The sequence below is a fragment of the Pinus tabuliformis genome, chromosome 7, assembly GCF_031772625.1.
Source record: "Pinus tabuliformis cultivar Carrire ecotype Pingquan chromosome 7, CPIR1, whole genome shotgun sequence".
Classification (NCBI taxonomy): Eukaryota; Viridiplantae; Streptophyta; class Pinopsida; order Pinales; family Pinaceae; genus Pinus; species Pinus tabuliformis.
The window spans coordinates 55,069,977-55,086,613 of NC_142293.1; positions in this window are offsets into that span (position 1 = coordinate 55,069,977).

Here is a 16,637-nt window from a genome sequence, read left to right on the forward strand (position 1 = left end):
TAACAGAAGCTAAGATAAGTGGCGTGGAATCTAAGATAAATGGCGTGGAATCTAAGATAAAGGGCATGGAAGCTAAGATGGATGATTCGAAGACAGATTTGAAGAGAGACATGACAGATTTGAAGATAGATATGAAGACAGACATGGAAGAATTGAAGAAGTTGCTACAAGAAAGGGTCACTAATGGTGAAAAGGTAGTAAAGGAAACTCATGATGAGAACAAAAGAAATGTTAATCATGATTCCATAGATCTAATGTTGGATCGAAGAATCACCATATTCCAAAAATCGATATGAGGAAGTTTGATGGCAAGGATCCCGCCACATGGATATTACAGATGGAGCAATTCTTCGATCTCAATAATGTGCAAAACACACAAAAGGTACGTATGGCAACTGTATATTTGGAACCAAATCAGTTTGTATGGTATCAATGGCTTTTCTCTCGTAAACAATTTATCACTTGGGCAATTTTTACGGAAGAATTGATAGCACATTATGAAGATACAAAAAGCAACACTTTTTTTAGCCAATTGATAAGTCTCAAACAAAAGGGTTCAATAATGGAGCACATTGAGGAGTTCCAAAAATTGAACATAAGGGTAAAAGATATTCCAGAGGAGCATAGGATTGATGTGTTCATAGGGTCTTTAAAGGATAATATCCAACATGATGTTCGCCTTTGGGAACCTGATTCATTAGAGAAGGCATTCAGGTTAGCAAGAAAAATGGAAAGCAAAATTATGGCAACCAGGAAGCATACCACTCACAACTATAAAGACGGAAGTGTTGTTGCCCCTAGTCTTCCACAACCTATAAGGTTGACACCACAACAATTGGAAGAAAAAAGAGCAAAAGGGCTTTGTTACAGTTGTGATAGCAAATACACTAAAGGTCATAAGTGTGCTGAGAAGAAATTATTCTACATAGATTGTGAAGAGGAAGAAGAAAAGGAGCAAGAAAGGTCAAAAGAAGAAGATATACTCAGGAACAAAGCCTAGATGAAGAACAAATAAATCCGACCATATCTTGTAATGCATTGGCGGGAATTACCACTCCTCAAACCATCAAGATAGAAGGACAAATCAAGAAGAAAAAGGTAATAGTGTTGATTGATTCAGGAAGCACCCACAATTTTATTCATTGTAGGGTAGCAAAAGAATTGAATTGCTTCCTATATCCAGCACCAGAGTGTCAAGTGATGATTGCAAATGGAGGAACAATAAATTGCTCTGGAAAGTGCCATAATATCAAGCTATCCATGGGAGAATATGTATTGACTAGCCCAATGCTTTCCATTCCAATGGGAGGTGCTGATGTTGTACTAGGAGTCCAATGGCTACAATCCTTGGGTACAATAGCTTTTAATTTTCAAGAACTTTTCATCAAATTTTCTATGGAAGGAAAGGAAGTTGAATTAAGGGGTATTGCAGGGAAACCAGGAAAGATAATCAGCTCTAATGGTATGACAAAGCTTCTAAAAAAGGAGCAAAGAGGTGTAATTGCACAATTATGTTCGCTAGATGTTTCCACATTGGAATCATCTATTTCTCCAGATCTCCAAAAAGTCCTGGACAATCATTCCAAGGTATTTGAGACTCCCAAAGGTCTCCCACCTATGCGTGATCATGATCATGCTATTCATCTGATTCCAGGAAGTGTTCCTCCAAACATCAGGCCGTACAGATATCCCTATGTCCAAAAAAGTGAAATTGAACGTATGGTTGCAGAAATGCTAGAGGCTGGTATAATTCAACCGAGTCAAAGTTCTTTCTCAGCTCCAGTAGTATTGGTGCACAAGAAGGATGGATCATGGCGCATGTGTCCGGATTATAGGGAGCTCAACAAGCTCACTATTAAAGATAAGTTCCCCATTCCTGTTATTGATGAATTACTGGATGAATTGCATGGATCAATTTACTTCACCAAGTTGGATCTTCGTTCGGGATATCATCAAATCAGAATGAAGATTGAAGACATTCCGAAAACAACATTTAGAACTCATGAGGGTCATTATGAATTTTTGGTCATGCCTTTTGGCCTTACCAATGCACCTTCAACATTTCAAGGTTTGATGAATTCAATTTTCAAACCATTCCTTAGAAAATTTGTGTTAGTATTTTTTGATGATATACTAATCTACAGCAAGTCTTGGAAGGATCATGTTGAACATGTTGACAGGGTGCTACAACTATTGGAGGAGAAACAATTATATGCAAAAAGATCCAAATGTTTCTTTGGAGTCCAGGAGGTGGAATATTTGGGTCATATTGTATCTCATGAAGGAGTTAAGGTAGACCCTAGCAAAATTAAAGCCATTAAGGAATGGAAAATCCCCACATCCATAAAGCATCTGCGAGGATTTCTTGGGTTGACAGGGTATTATCGCAAGTTTGTTAAGAATTATGGGAGAATAGCAGCACCTCTAACAACATTATTGAAGAAAGATTCATTTTCATGGACTCCGGAAGCAACAAAGGCCTTTGAACATCTTAAAGAGGCAATGTGCCAAGCACCGGTCTTAGCTACACCGGACTTCACAAAAACCTTTATTGTGGAATGTGATGCTTCAGGAAATGGAATTGGTGCTGTTCTAATGCAAGATGAAAGACCCATTGCTTTTGAAAGTCGTCCAATCAAGGGAAAGTTTTTAAGCAAAGCTATTTATGAGAAGGAAATGTTGGCAATACTCCATGCACTTAAGAAATGGCGACCCTACCTAATGGGAAGACACTTCAAGGTAAAAACGGATCATGATAGCCTTAAATACTTTTTAGAACAAAGATTATCCTCTGAAGAGCAACAAAAGTGGGTCACAAAGATGTTGGGTTATGACTTTGAAATCATCTACAAAAAAGGGAAGCAAAATGTGGTGGCAGATGCACTCTCAAGAAAGGATGAGGATGTGGAAGCATTGTTGTGTGCCATTTCTATTATCCAACCAGATTGGATAAACGAAGCAAGGGAGGAATGGAAGAATGACGAAGAAGTGTGGGCACTTATTCGAAAGCTACAACAAGATTCCAGTACTTCTGATACATTTAGCTGGAAAAATGATTCGTTATGGTACAAAGATCGCTTATACCTCTGTAAGAATTCCCAGCTAAAACAAAAGATTCTTATGGAATTGCACACTTCTCCCTTAGGAGGGCACTCAGGATTTTTAAAAACTTACCACAGGGTTAAGAAGGAATTTTTTTGGGATGGCCTTAAATCAGATATTCAAAAGTTTGTGGCGGAATGTTTGGTTTGCCAACAAAATAAAGTTGAAACAATTAAGACACCGGGTCTATTACAACCTTTATCCATTCCAAGCCAACGTTGGGAGGAGGTTTCAATGGATTTTATCACAGGTTTACCCAAGTCTGAGGGAAAGAGTGTCATCATGGTGGTAGTTGACAGACTTACCAAGTATGCACACTTTTGTGCATTATCACATCCATTTAAAGCCAGTACAGTTTCTACTGCATTTATGGAAACAGTTCAAAAGCTACATGGAAACCCAAAGATTATTGTAAGTGACAGAGATCCCATTTTCACTGGAAATTTTTGGACAGAATTATTTTCTTGTCTTGGTACTCAGTTAGCTCATAGCTCATCTTATCATCCTCAATCTGATGGGCAAACTGAGATAGTAAACAAATGTTTGGAAGGATATCTTCGTTGCTTTGTATCTGATAAACAGACACAATGGGTCAAATGGTTGCCTCTGGCTGAATGGTGGTATAACACTTCCTTCCATACAGCAACAAAAATGACCCCATTTATGGCACTTTATGGGTATCAACCACCATCCATCACATCATATTTAAGAGAAAATTCTAAGGTTCAGGCAGTGGAACATCACATCGAACATCAACAACAAGTCCTCCAACTCTTAAAGGATAACCTCGTGTTGGCACAAAATAGAATGAAACAACAGGCAGATCAACATCGCAGTGAAAGAAGTTTTGATGTAGGTGATTGGGTATTCCTACGGCTACAACCATATAAGCAAATGTCCCTAAAGCAAGCTAAGAAGGATAATAAATTATCACCAAAGTATTATGGTCCGTACAAGGTGTTGCAAAAGATTGGTACTATGGCATACAAATTGGAGCTTCCTGCAGCTTCTCGATTGCACCCAGTTTTCCATGTTTCATGTTTAAAGAAGGTTATAGGTGACAAGCTCCCAATTCAAACAATATTGCCAGAACTTGACGAGGAAGGAAAAATTATATTGGAACCGGAAGCAGTCACAGAAACAAGAACTCGACAGCTACGAAATCGATCAATTTCAGAGTATCTTATCAAGTGGAAGAACTTATCCGCTGAAGATTCCACATGGGAGGATGAGAATTTTATGCAGAAGTATCCAGAACTACTCAAGCGTTGAGGACAACACTTTTTTGAAGGAGAGGGGCATGTTGGGTCCCTATAATACTAGTGATTACCCCATTACTATTGTAGTTATACCCTTATTTATATTGTTGTGCCCCTATTACCCCCATATTGTTATTTCTGTGCCCCATAGAATCCCTCTATTGTTATTTTTGTGGCTTTATATTATTATTGTTAGGTCGGCTGGATTATATTGTGACTCCTTAGACTCCTATATATAGAAAGGAGGTTTTGTCATTTGTATCATCCAAGAATTGTTCATTTATGTAATGTAAAGGAGGTTGCCCCCTCGAAGAGGCTGAATTCTAAGGCGTTGATCTATCTTTTCTATCTTTTCTTAAGATGGTTTCATAACAGAGTACTGCTGCATAAGACAAATCGGATGCGATAGTATACAATGTGAAATGATTAGAAAAATTAGGAGTATTTAAAGCGGGGGCATTGATTATTGATTGTTTGATTAAATTAAACGCTTCCTTTGCTGCTGATCCCCATCTAAAGATTGAATTTTTCTTAATCATAGTTTGAAGTGGCAAAATGGTTTGAGAAAAGTCTGGAATGAATCTTTTGACAAAATTGATTTGGCCTAAAAATGACTGCATGGATTTTTTATTATGAGGGAAAGGGATTTCAGAGATTTCTTTGATCCTGTCTGGATCAATATAAATGCCATCTTTAGAAACAATAAAGCCTAAGAGATTTCCTTGGTCAAGAGCGAAGAAGGATTTTTTAGGGTTAAGTGAAATACCGTACCATTTGTAGCGTTGAAAGATTTGATTTAAATCATGCAAATGATTGGAGTTCTCTTTAGAAAATACAGTAATATTGTCTAAGTAGACAACTATTGTTTTGTTAATCAACCCTTTAAAAGTTATATCCGTCGCTCTTTGGAATGTGGCTCCTGCATTAATAAGTCCAAAAGGCATTTTCTGATATGCATATGTTCCCCATTTTGTTCTGAATGTGGTTTTGAGTCGGTCATCAGGATGGACCAAAACTTGGTTATATCCTGAAAACCTGTCTAAAAAGGACATTAACTTAGAGCCTGCCACTGATTGGAGTATCTGCTCCATCATAGGCAATGGGAAATTATCTTTTAGGCTCGCCTTATTCAAATTTCTGAAATCTATGCAAATCCTGATGTCGCCATTTTTCTTTCTGACAGGCACCATATTGGAGACCTAGTTTGAGTGCCGAACGGGAAAAATAATCTTAGCTTTCAAGAGTTTATTGAGTTCTGATTTTATTTGACTCTCTAAGTTCGGATGTATTTTTCTCAACTTCTGTTGAATTGGTTTCTGTTCGGGAAGCATTGGAATGGTATGCTGGATGATGGATGTATCATATGTCTTTAAATCGTCATATCTCCAAGCAAAAACATGTTTATTTTTCTGTAACAGTCTAATAAATGCTTCCTTTTCTTCCACAGAAAGTCCCAATCCTAAATTAATGTTTTGAGGATTTTGCTCAGTGCCAAGGTTTATCAATTCAAACCTTAAGGTAGAACTTTGGAGCTTTGTATTGGTCACAGGTTTAAACATGTCTTTACTATCATAAAGATTCTCAAGCTTCACCACAGGCTTTGGGATTGAATTTTCCTCGTGTTTACCTCTCATTTGAAGGTCATGCTCGTTTTCCTCAATGATTTGATCATCATAGGACTTTTCAGAAGTTAAAAATTGTAAAATGTCTTCATCGTGGTTGAATACTCTCCAATTAGTGACATTGTCAGGAATCAATGGCCTAAAAAGTAATTCCACAGAAAATCTATCTGGGCTATAATATTCAGAAGGTAGGAGCTTGGAAGCAACATTGGCTAGCAGGTCGGCTACTGAATTTTGAGACCTGGGAATGGAAGAAATATTGAATGCCGAAAAGTGGGAGGTGAGTTCCTGTACCAGCAACTGATAATGTTTGAGATGGCTAGAAAGACAATGAATTGTATTCCTTACGTGTTTAATAATAATTTCAGAATCTCCAAACACTTTCAAATATTGGACCTTGAGGCCAATCGCTTTATATAGTCCTTGGACTAAGGCTTCGTACTCAGCTGTATTATTCGTGCATTCAAACTCTAGCCTACAGGACAGCATTGTTTTTTCTCCCTGTGGGCTAATCAAAATACATCCTTCTCCTGAGCCCTCGCTAGACTTGGACCCATCGAAATATAATGACCAAAATAAAGAAGTATTAACAATTTTATTTACGGTTTCCTCAGTATCATTAAAACATCTTGACTTATCTATTTGTGAATAATTTTCGATCTAAGATGTGGAATTATTTACTGAGAAACGAGATGGTTGGGCAGCGAAGTTGCCAAAGAATGACTCTGATGAATAATTCCCCAAAATGTTGTTATTAAATGCTATTGATTGGCTTTCTTGTTCAAATTCTGTAACTGTATGGGTCATGTGCTTCTCCTGATCGATTTTTATTTGATTTGGCTTACCCTTATAGGGAAGCCACATATGGGACCAATCGATAGAAATATACCCATGGAGTTTTTCAGACCAATCCCTACTCAAGATCAAACCATAAAATTCATGTATATCAACGATTAAGATATCAATTCTTTGAACTACTCTAGGATCAACTGATAGCTTGATAGTTACCGAGTTGATTTCCTCTAAAACCTGTACTTTAGTCCTGTCCAACTGCACAACATGAATAGCAGACTTTTGGGGTTCAATGTTCAGTTTGGAACAAACTGAAGCTGGCATTATATTAGAGGATGCCCCTGAGTCAATCAAACAGTTGTGTAGGTTTCTATTGTAGATCTCGTAGGTTAGAAGGAAAGGTGGAGTATGAGAATTTAATCTATCTCCAATCAGAACTACATCAGTGGCTTCGACCATACCAGAAGGTGGTTGACCTGCATCATTAGCAGCTTTAGCACTGGGAAGGGGTGAAGTAGGAACAACATTTAATTCTTTGAGAAGCAATTTTTGCTGATGTGTCAATTTACTAAGTTCAAACATGGTAATGTTTGCCTTAGTCTTTTTCATATCATCAACAATATTGTAATCCATTGAATCGGACACTACCAATGTCGTAGATGTTGACGGAATATTTGAGGTTGAAGGTTGGTTTTGTGGAGCTGTTACAGGTGGCTTCTTCGGGGGTACCTTTTCCTTTGTTGTAGTAGCACCTGCACTCCTTTTCTTTGAAGTTGTCTGAACAGGTTCGGAGGTACTTCTACTCCTAGTAGTGATAGGACGCTTCTTCTTCATTTTCTATATCGGAGTTAGGCAATATAAAATCCCACATTCCATGACATTCAACAACTTCCTCTTCTTCATCAGTTGGTGAAGTTGTTTCTTCTTCTCATTCTTCAAGATCTGAATCTGAATTAGATATAACATTCGGTGGTTTTGATTCAGTTTTCTTGTAATTCCTAAAGGGTCTTTTGGTTGAGATTTCAGCTACTTGTTTTTTGATTTCAACCATTTCATTTGACATAGTCTTGAGGACCTTTTGTAGACCCTCCATGTCATATGGATCTTTAGGGGTTTTCTTCTTTGAATCATCTTTAAAAGAAACTTTTTTTGTTTTTCTATCTTCAAGAGCAGCTTTCTTCTCTAGAGCATTAATATGTTTCTCCACAGCAAGTGCTTCTTTCATGTTTTCAGCTAAAGTTGGTTTTCCAACCCTGTCTATAAAAATAGCTATATTGGCAGGTAGGGTAGTTATATACCACTCGCTTCGGATTTGCTCACTTGGTTTGGAGGCCGTTGGGATTTTATTCAAGAGTTAATTGAATCATGCATTAAATTCTTTAATTGGTTCCCTATGCTCTATCCTAAGATTGGAGAGATCATTTATTAATGTAGCTAAAGACTTATCATCTCCATACTTAGTAAGAAACTGTTCTTGGCAAGTCGTCCAATTGGTAATGGAACCAGAAGGCAAGGAAAAATACCAGGATCCTGCTGATCCTTGCAAAGTATAAGGGAAAAGCCTAACGACAACATCTTGCTCCATTACTCCCTTCAAATTAACTCCCAACATGAAGTTATTAATATGTTCCTCAGCTTGTGTTCCATCATCTGGATTAAACTTGGGTAGCCATTTCTCAGGTGCATCAGGTAGTGCATGCAATGGAGCAGGCATGTTGACTGGACCAGGCTTGGTCCATGGATCTGCCATTGTAGTCGCAGTAGTGGATGATACTACTGTTGAACTTCCAGAAGTCTGGGAAGGAGTTGATATTGAGGATTGCGCAGGTTGGGATGTTGAAGTTGCTAATCCCTGATGAACAACAATGTGTGATGAGGGAGTGGATGGTTGACTTCGCACTGGGGAAGGTGAGATGGAGGATATGGATGAAAGTTCTTCACTGTCAGATCCTTAAGTGTTTTTCTTTGCCTTTTTCCTTTTGGGTAAAGGGAACTCAGTAGGTTCAATACCGAGCTTTTCACTCTGAAGTCTGGTGAGAGGGTGAGGTAAATTGAACTGCGAAGTCGCACTGCTTTGAGATACCTCAGATTTCTGTGGTGATATCGAGAAACTCTGAAGTTTATGGATAAGAGACTGGACTTCAGGAGATTCAAGACTTAATTGTTCTGTATTATGGTGGGTTTGAGCAGTGGTAGTTGTGGAGCGATAAAAAGGTGTCTTTTAAACTCCTAATTACCTTCACATTAATTATCAACCCAGGGACGAATTTTTATTTCAGGAGTGTACTAAGTCTGAGGCGGCTATTTACTCAAGAGTAATGTTTTGTAGTATAGTGCTTAAAAGCTACAAAAGTAAATCAATGCTTGAAGAAGAAATCTAACAATAACATAAACTCAAATGCTCTGAAATCCAACCATTCACTCATCAAACATCAATTGAGGATACAGTAGCAATAACTCATTCCTCTAGAGATTGATGCAATTGAAATCAAACCAGAACAAGACAATCAATCTGGGAATGAGGAAGCAATAACCAATGTTCTCTACAGTTGACAGTCCTACTTTAAAGCAATCAAAAGGAAATCAAACTTGAACTAACGATGCCATTGAAAGTAAACTAAGAAAACTCTTTAAAAGCAAACTAGTGCAATTAATCAATATAAATGAACAACAAAGTAAATGGGTGCATGTCTACAACTTAACTACTTCAAAAGGCTAAATCACACCAAGCATTGCATCAGTCGAAGGTTCGGTAGCAATAACCCATCCTTTTCATAACTGATGAGAACAAATCCGAGGTCCGGGAGCTAGGTAGCAAATGTTGGGGCTCACTACAGCCTGAGATCGTCCTTGATGAATGTAAATGAAATGGCAAGTAAAGGAAATAACAATGAAATAGAACAGCACATCAGCCAAGGGTTTGGTGGCAATAACCTATCCCTTTCATAACTAATGGGAGCATATCAGAGGTCTGGGAGCCAGATAGCAGAAGCTGACACTCACTACAACCTGAGTCTGTCCTTAAGAAATGTCAAGTAAATGAAACAACAAATCAGCAATCTTGAAATAGACCAGCAATTGAAATGAAACAACAATTCAGAAATGGAACAACAACTAAATATGAATGTACAACAATCCAAATCAAGCACGCAACACACTTATCATTAAAAGGGACAGTAATCCGAGCTTCGATACAATATGCATGAATCACAATTATAAAGTAACAGCAATTGTAACGGAACAACAATCCCGAATAAACAACAGTCACAATTTAAGAATACATCATACAGTTGTACCGATTTAGGAACATACAGCGCGGTTAATCTGTAATCGAATGACAATCTGTAAGGAATAGCAATGTTATATCAATTATCAACAGGAACAGCAATGCGATACAAAGTTAAAATGATAACATAGCATCCCTGTTGCAGATAACGATAGTATCCAATCAAGTATATCTAATAGCGCTGATATGTAAAACAGTAAAGTGCATTAGATTACTGAACAGAGTAAAAGAAAGAAATCAAACCACACATGAAGCATAAAGATATAATACAGCAGCAACGTACTGCACCAGAGGCTGGGCCCTTAGCCGCCAGCGGATGCTACTGGGTTACTTCAGGATCAAAGATGAAATGGCAACTAGATTTATATTAAAATATCAAAGCAGAGTTACAGTGGATTACAACAAGAAATCTCTCAATCTCTCAGCCATTATCCATTCTCTCTGCCATCCTCAATTCTGAATCTCTAATTCATCCTCAATTCCATCATTCAAATCCTTCTGAAATCACCCCCCTCTCTGATCTCTGTTGTGATTTAAATAAAGAGAGATCAGAGAGCAGTTACAATCAAGATAAGTACAACATGATTTCTATTACAAAATTAGATTGTTTCCAACCAATTGATAAACAAGAAGATATATTTCCATCCAGCTTTCAACAAGAGCAAGACGAATTTGGCTTTGCAGCTGAGTTTCGGAGGACGGCCGCAACAACAAATCTGAGAAAATCGTGCTCAAAGAACCTTTCGTTTCTCTCAGTACAAGCCGAATTTGGGAAAACCGTTCATTGTTAACGTTAATTGGGTCCGTTCTGGACAAAACCCATGTTCCAGATTTTCCAGATTCTGCTTTATTTGATCAAAATCTCAACCACAAAACCATCACTTCTTATTCCAGCGAATTTCTGAGTTGGCACTTTTAATGATCAATTCTTCAATCTGGAAATTATCTTGGAGGCTAAAAATGGTGAATAATGTTACAACTGATTTATCAAAACTATCATTGATAAAATCACGCATAATCATCAATTTATTAGAAATAAAGGAGAATAAATAATATTCATTCATAGAAGCATAAATCATCATAAAATGGATTTCTATAATAAATTATAATAAATGACATGATGAAGAATAGTAGAAATGGGTGGAATAAGTGTTCAAAAGTGATAATAATAATGGCATATTAACAACCCAACAGTAGTTGATTCCTCTTCTTCTTGTTTGGATACTGGAAGACCAGCATGCAATTGGGAAGAATGAGGTGATGTGGAGGGAGAATTACTCTTAGAATGGTCTGTAGATTTGGGTTTGCTTGCAATTCACAGTTGAAGTCCCTCCTTCTAGCGCCAAAAATATTGATGCCCCGGAAATCGTTGTATCAACATTGGGGGATAACCACCCAGTCCGGACCTTAATATAGCTCCTTTTCCGTTTGGAATGGTGGCTCTGTCTGGGGATAATGGGACCAATTTCTCAATAATGAATAAAAGGGGTGGATGAACGATTGATTATCTAATCTAACGATAGGCGAATAACTTAATCTATTAGCGAAAATAAAAGAACTACTACTAATCCTGGGAACTATTATTCTTTGAAATGTAGCGCTTGATGATCTTTGTCTATTGACAGGCATATAGATGACTCTATCTAATAAACATAGACATTTATTCATTCAATGATTACTTTGTTTAAATAGTTAGACAAAGTGATTAACACAATATTGCTACACTTATCATTTATATCATCGATACATATATGATCAAAAGAAAAGAATACTGAAAACATACAATAGTGGAAGGAATAAAGAATGCTGTTAAAACACATACATATATCCGATAATAGCAAAACCGATCAAATGACAATTCATATAAAAAGAATGAATTCAGACATAGATAATAGTACCATATGAGCTGCTTATCACTCCCAATATCAATCGCTATTTGAAATTCTTCTTCCAACGCAGAAATACTTTCAAACAAAGACAGTAGTGCACATTCGCATAAAAGCTTCTTTGTCAGAATCAGAATGATTTGTCCAGTTTCATAAAAGAATATACCTGAAGTACAATAGTGCAACTTCAGGTTTTAAGTCATATACAAAACTTTACGACCCTTTCCAAATACATGAAAGGGTCTATAAATACTTAATTAAGCTAACTACCTATGAAACTGAAATCCTACTTAATTGGTATCAATTGATTTTGAATATCTCCTTCACAGCAATCTGGCAGTCGGCGGCATGAATCATCATTTAGGCTATTTGCCTTTAAACTTGAGTTGGCATATTGCAAGCATTGGCTCCACTTCGGGTGGTCTGTTGAGGCGAGAATTTAGTTGGGCAGCAAAGGTGGCATCTTGTATATCGGGAATGATATACCCGATTGCATCTGTAAGGCATTTGAGGGCGGCTCTCTGGCTGTATGGTTTGACTAAGAAGAACCAATAGGTGTCCCATGTCAAACTATTAATTCCTGCGATTAATCTCCCATTTTTCTCTAGTTCCGGATAACATGACTTCTCCAATGTTTTAGCCGCTGTCAATTTTCCTGGAGTACATTGAGAAATCATGTTAGACAAGTAGAGAGTATTATTAACCAATTCAACCAAATTACTTGTGGTTGATTTGCATCTTGAAATTGCTCTCTCTGCTTTCATTAACTGGGACTGCCATTCTGTAAATAATATCTCCTTATGTGATTCTAAAATCTTTGGTAAATTAGCCGCGTGTCCCTGATCGGTATCTTGCCACTCAAGAAAATTAGTTAATGTTTCATCGGCTTGATCCAAGTCTGTTCTAGCTTTTTCTGATTTTTCACTTATTGATGTCGTCAAATCGCATAATGGTTCCACCTGGGCGATTTTTTGACATAAAAGCTTTATCTGTGTTATCAATGCCTTGTTTATTTGTAATGCCTCTGTTCTGAATTCAGTTAACTGTGGAAGATTCTTTGTTTTCTCTAGTTGGGCTGATAGTTGAAAAATTTGCTCATCTTTTGATTTCAGCATTTGTTCATTCGCTTCTTTCAGTTGTGACAATGCCTCAGACAGTTATTTCTGCTTTTGGACTGCACTGTGATCAATCCTCTATTTCTCTTCCTGCAATTGTTTAGTCAATTGATTATTTATTTGCTGTTGTGTTAACAATTTCCGTTCTGCTTGCTCCGCCTTCTACTTTGCCTCCGATAGTTGTGCTTGTAGTGAAAAGATCTCGTGGTCTTTTGTTTTTAATAAAATACTCACCTCTGATGCCTTGTCTATTGTCGCTGCTGAATAGGCTCCAGCATATTGTGATAGTTTTGTTAGGTCATTAGAGGGGTCAAATTCCTCTTTCCACACCACGTTGCCTGTCACTGTTTGTTCTGGTAATAAGGAAGGTTGATCAGTCCTTCTCCTCTTCCTCTATCGTTTTACCACAACTTTGTGTCTTGGGCTATAGAAGACATCTAAGGGAGGGATTTCTTCTATTTGCAAAATAATCTGGGATCCTTTGGGATTATCTCTACTTCTTTCGAACTGGGTAGGCCGCTGGTTCCACTTGGAACCTGTTTTGAAGTTGTCTCCTGTGTATCAGCAACTTTTGATGTCTCGGCTTCCTTAGAGCACTCAAGATTGTTGATAATTGAGTCGAATTGCTGCCATTCCTGGAGCAATTTCAGGTCAATTTGAGTATCTACATTCACCTCTATGCTGCTCTGTTCCTGCTCTTTCGTTTGTGTTTCCTCTTGTCTTTTCATATGCACTTCCTCGTGTTCTTTTGATGTAACAGGAGGTTCCTTAGTAAGTCGTTGTTCAGGCTCGCTTGATTCTGTTGTTGGGGTTGTTGCTAACAGATCTAGAGGTAGAGTTTGTAACCTTTGTTCTCTAAGTCTATTGAATTCAACTAACTCATCATCTTTGTATTCCATTCTAGCCAGCGATTTAACTTGGGACATTGACTCAGCTGAGGAGAATAGGTCATCGAACTTATCTTCTTTATGATCAAACTTTGTCAATTTGGCCTGTTCAAGTGCATTATAGGTGATTTTGTTTGGATCAAATCGCCTATTAGGGAGAGTTACTAGAGTTAATGCCTTCATCTTCTCAGCTTCTTTCTCTGCATGTTTAAAATCATGCAAAGGGTAGACACCGCATCTCAGAGGAAAAGAGGGCCAAACCTATTTCTTATTTTTCTTTAGAGTTTGTGTAACTCCTTCGGACATAATCTGATAGGCTATCTCCCTAGACAACAGTTTATTGGGAATGTACAAAGGAAGGACATGAGGTTTGGCTTGGCTGCCGAAAATTCTTATATAAGTAAATTTTTCCTCTCCGAACCATCTTCCTATGGATGTCAAATCGACCCCTGCTTGGTAGGAAATCTTGGGAGCAGGTTTATCAAAAATAGAGTAATGAATGGGTAACATAAATCCATTGCAGAATTGGTATAAATGGTGTTTATATTAAGTTTTCCACAATTTCTGATGGTATATGTGAATGGGCATGGGGTCTTGTGAAGTCCACCTCCATCCAAGCACGGGAAATTCAAAATTAAAACATAGGGTGTCCAGGATATAAGCACTGTAGTAGAATGGGGGAATAAGCCTTTCAGTGACGCGGGTTTTGCTTCTAAAATCAAGAACTGTTGTTGCTAGCTTATCTGACAGTATAGTTGCCCAATCCATTATTTCACTATTACACGCCGCTTCCATCAAAGGAACCATTTCTATAGTGAAATTAGCGGAATCATGCAACCCCCACAATCTACACATCATTATCCCAGCATAACAATAAGGAGAACATAGAGAATCAACAGAGTACTTACCCGAAGATTCATGCTTGTGTTTTTCCGGATTCTGCCTCCAATCCTGAATGGGTTCGGATTCAATTTCATTCTCATCTCGGAATTTCTCCAGAAATGCCTTGTTGTACTTCTTCTCTGGTACAGGCAAATGATACATTTGCCTCAAATCATTAGATTGAAATGAACCGAAGATTCTCCCATCTCTGGTGCAAAAGGTTCTGTCTGTGATTGGGATTTCCTCAATTGCCCACCTCACTACATCTGTATATGGGAGAATTTGTTCCCGAGCTGCTATCCGATGAAGGAAAGAGTCGGCTAAGTCCTTTAGAGTAGCATCAGATTTTCGAGTGGTATCTACTGTGGCTTGTACTGCTGTCACCTCGGGTTCTTCGGCCTCAATCAAATTATAAGTACTTTGCCGAGTAGTTTTGCCGAGTCCTAGAGATGTAGTGTTGGATATCAATCCTTTTCTCTTAGTTCCTGGGTCAGCGATGTGTTGTCCTGTGGCTGGCGAAGCGGAAGCGATTGCAGTTTTCTTAGACTTCTTCCCCATTCTGCTTGAATCTATTACTTCGGAAGAGTTTTGCACAGGAGTGAAAATGAATGTAATACAGAGAATTGGTAGCGCAAACCAAATATGAGCGAGATCTATTGATCAATGCACGACGAAGGATTAACTTAAAGTGGCCGCGGATACAATCTGTGAAAAGATTTTTAGACTTACTATTTCATTAAATGGCCGTTAAAACCTGCCAATCCTTTAAATGCCCATCATATCGTTTATTGGACGAATGATTTGTTTAAGCGTGCCTTGGATGTTTTGGCGGTTGAGCGCAGGTCAATTGTTGTTGGGAAGATAAGGCCTTTAATACGAATTAATCATAGTATCCCTGCTTTAACATTTCTTTGAAATTTGCGCTTTTGGCTTTATTGCAATCGGCCGTCGGGGAAAACTTAAATCGTTATATTGGTTCCTTTTGGAATCCCCGATTGCCGATAGCGATATCGCATCGCATTGGGAGTATTAACTGAGCACTTTGAACAGCATACATGGTACATCGCCGATCGCCGATAACGATATCGCATCACATCGGGGCGAAAGGAACTTTATCGCATCGCATCGGGACGAAAGGGGCTTTTGTTATGATAACTCGTTATTGCTGATATCCGATAGTCTTTGTGTGTTGTCGCGTCAGGGAAAACCAATGGGTCTTTAAGTTATGTCTCCTTTGTCATTACGACATGCGATCTTGCGATCACTTTATCGCAATGATAAAAGATTAATCATTTATATTATAAGACCAAATAATTGGTTTATCAAAAAGGTTTTGTAATGTTTTCATTTTATTTTCAGACCTTTTTGAATAATACTAAGTTGATACCAATTAAAATAAAAAGGGACCCATTTCATATTATAATTTTGTGAATAAAAATGATATGAAATGGGGGGTTGTTGTAGAGCACAACAGGACGGCACTCAGGATTTTTAAAAACTTACCACGGGGTTAAGAAGGAATTTTTTTGGGATGGCCTTAAATCAGATATTCAAAAGTTTGTGGCTGAATGTTTGGTTTGCCAAAAAAATAAAGTTGAAACAATTAAGACACCGGGTCTATTACAACCTTTATCCATTCCAAGCCAACGTTGGGAGGAGGTTTCAATGGATTTTATCACATGTTTACCCAAGTCTGAGGGAAAGAGTGTCATCATGGTGGTAGTTGACAGACTTACCAAGTATGCACACTTTTGTGCATTATCACATCCATTTAAAGCCAGTATAGTTTCTACTGCATTTATGGAA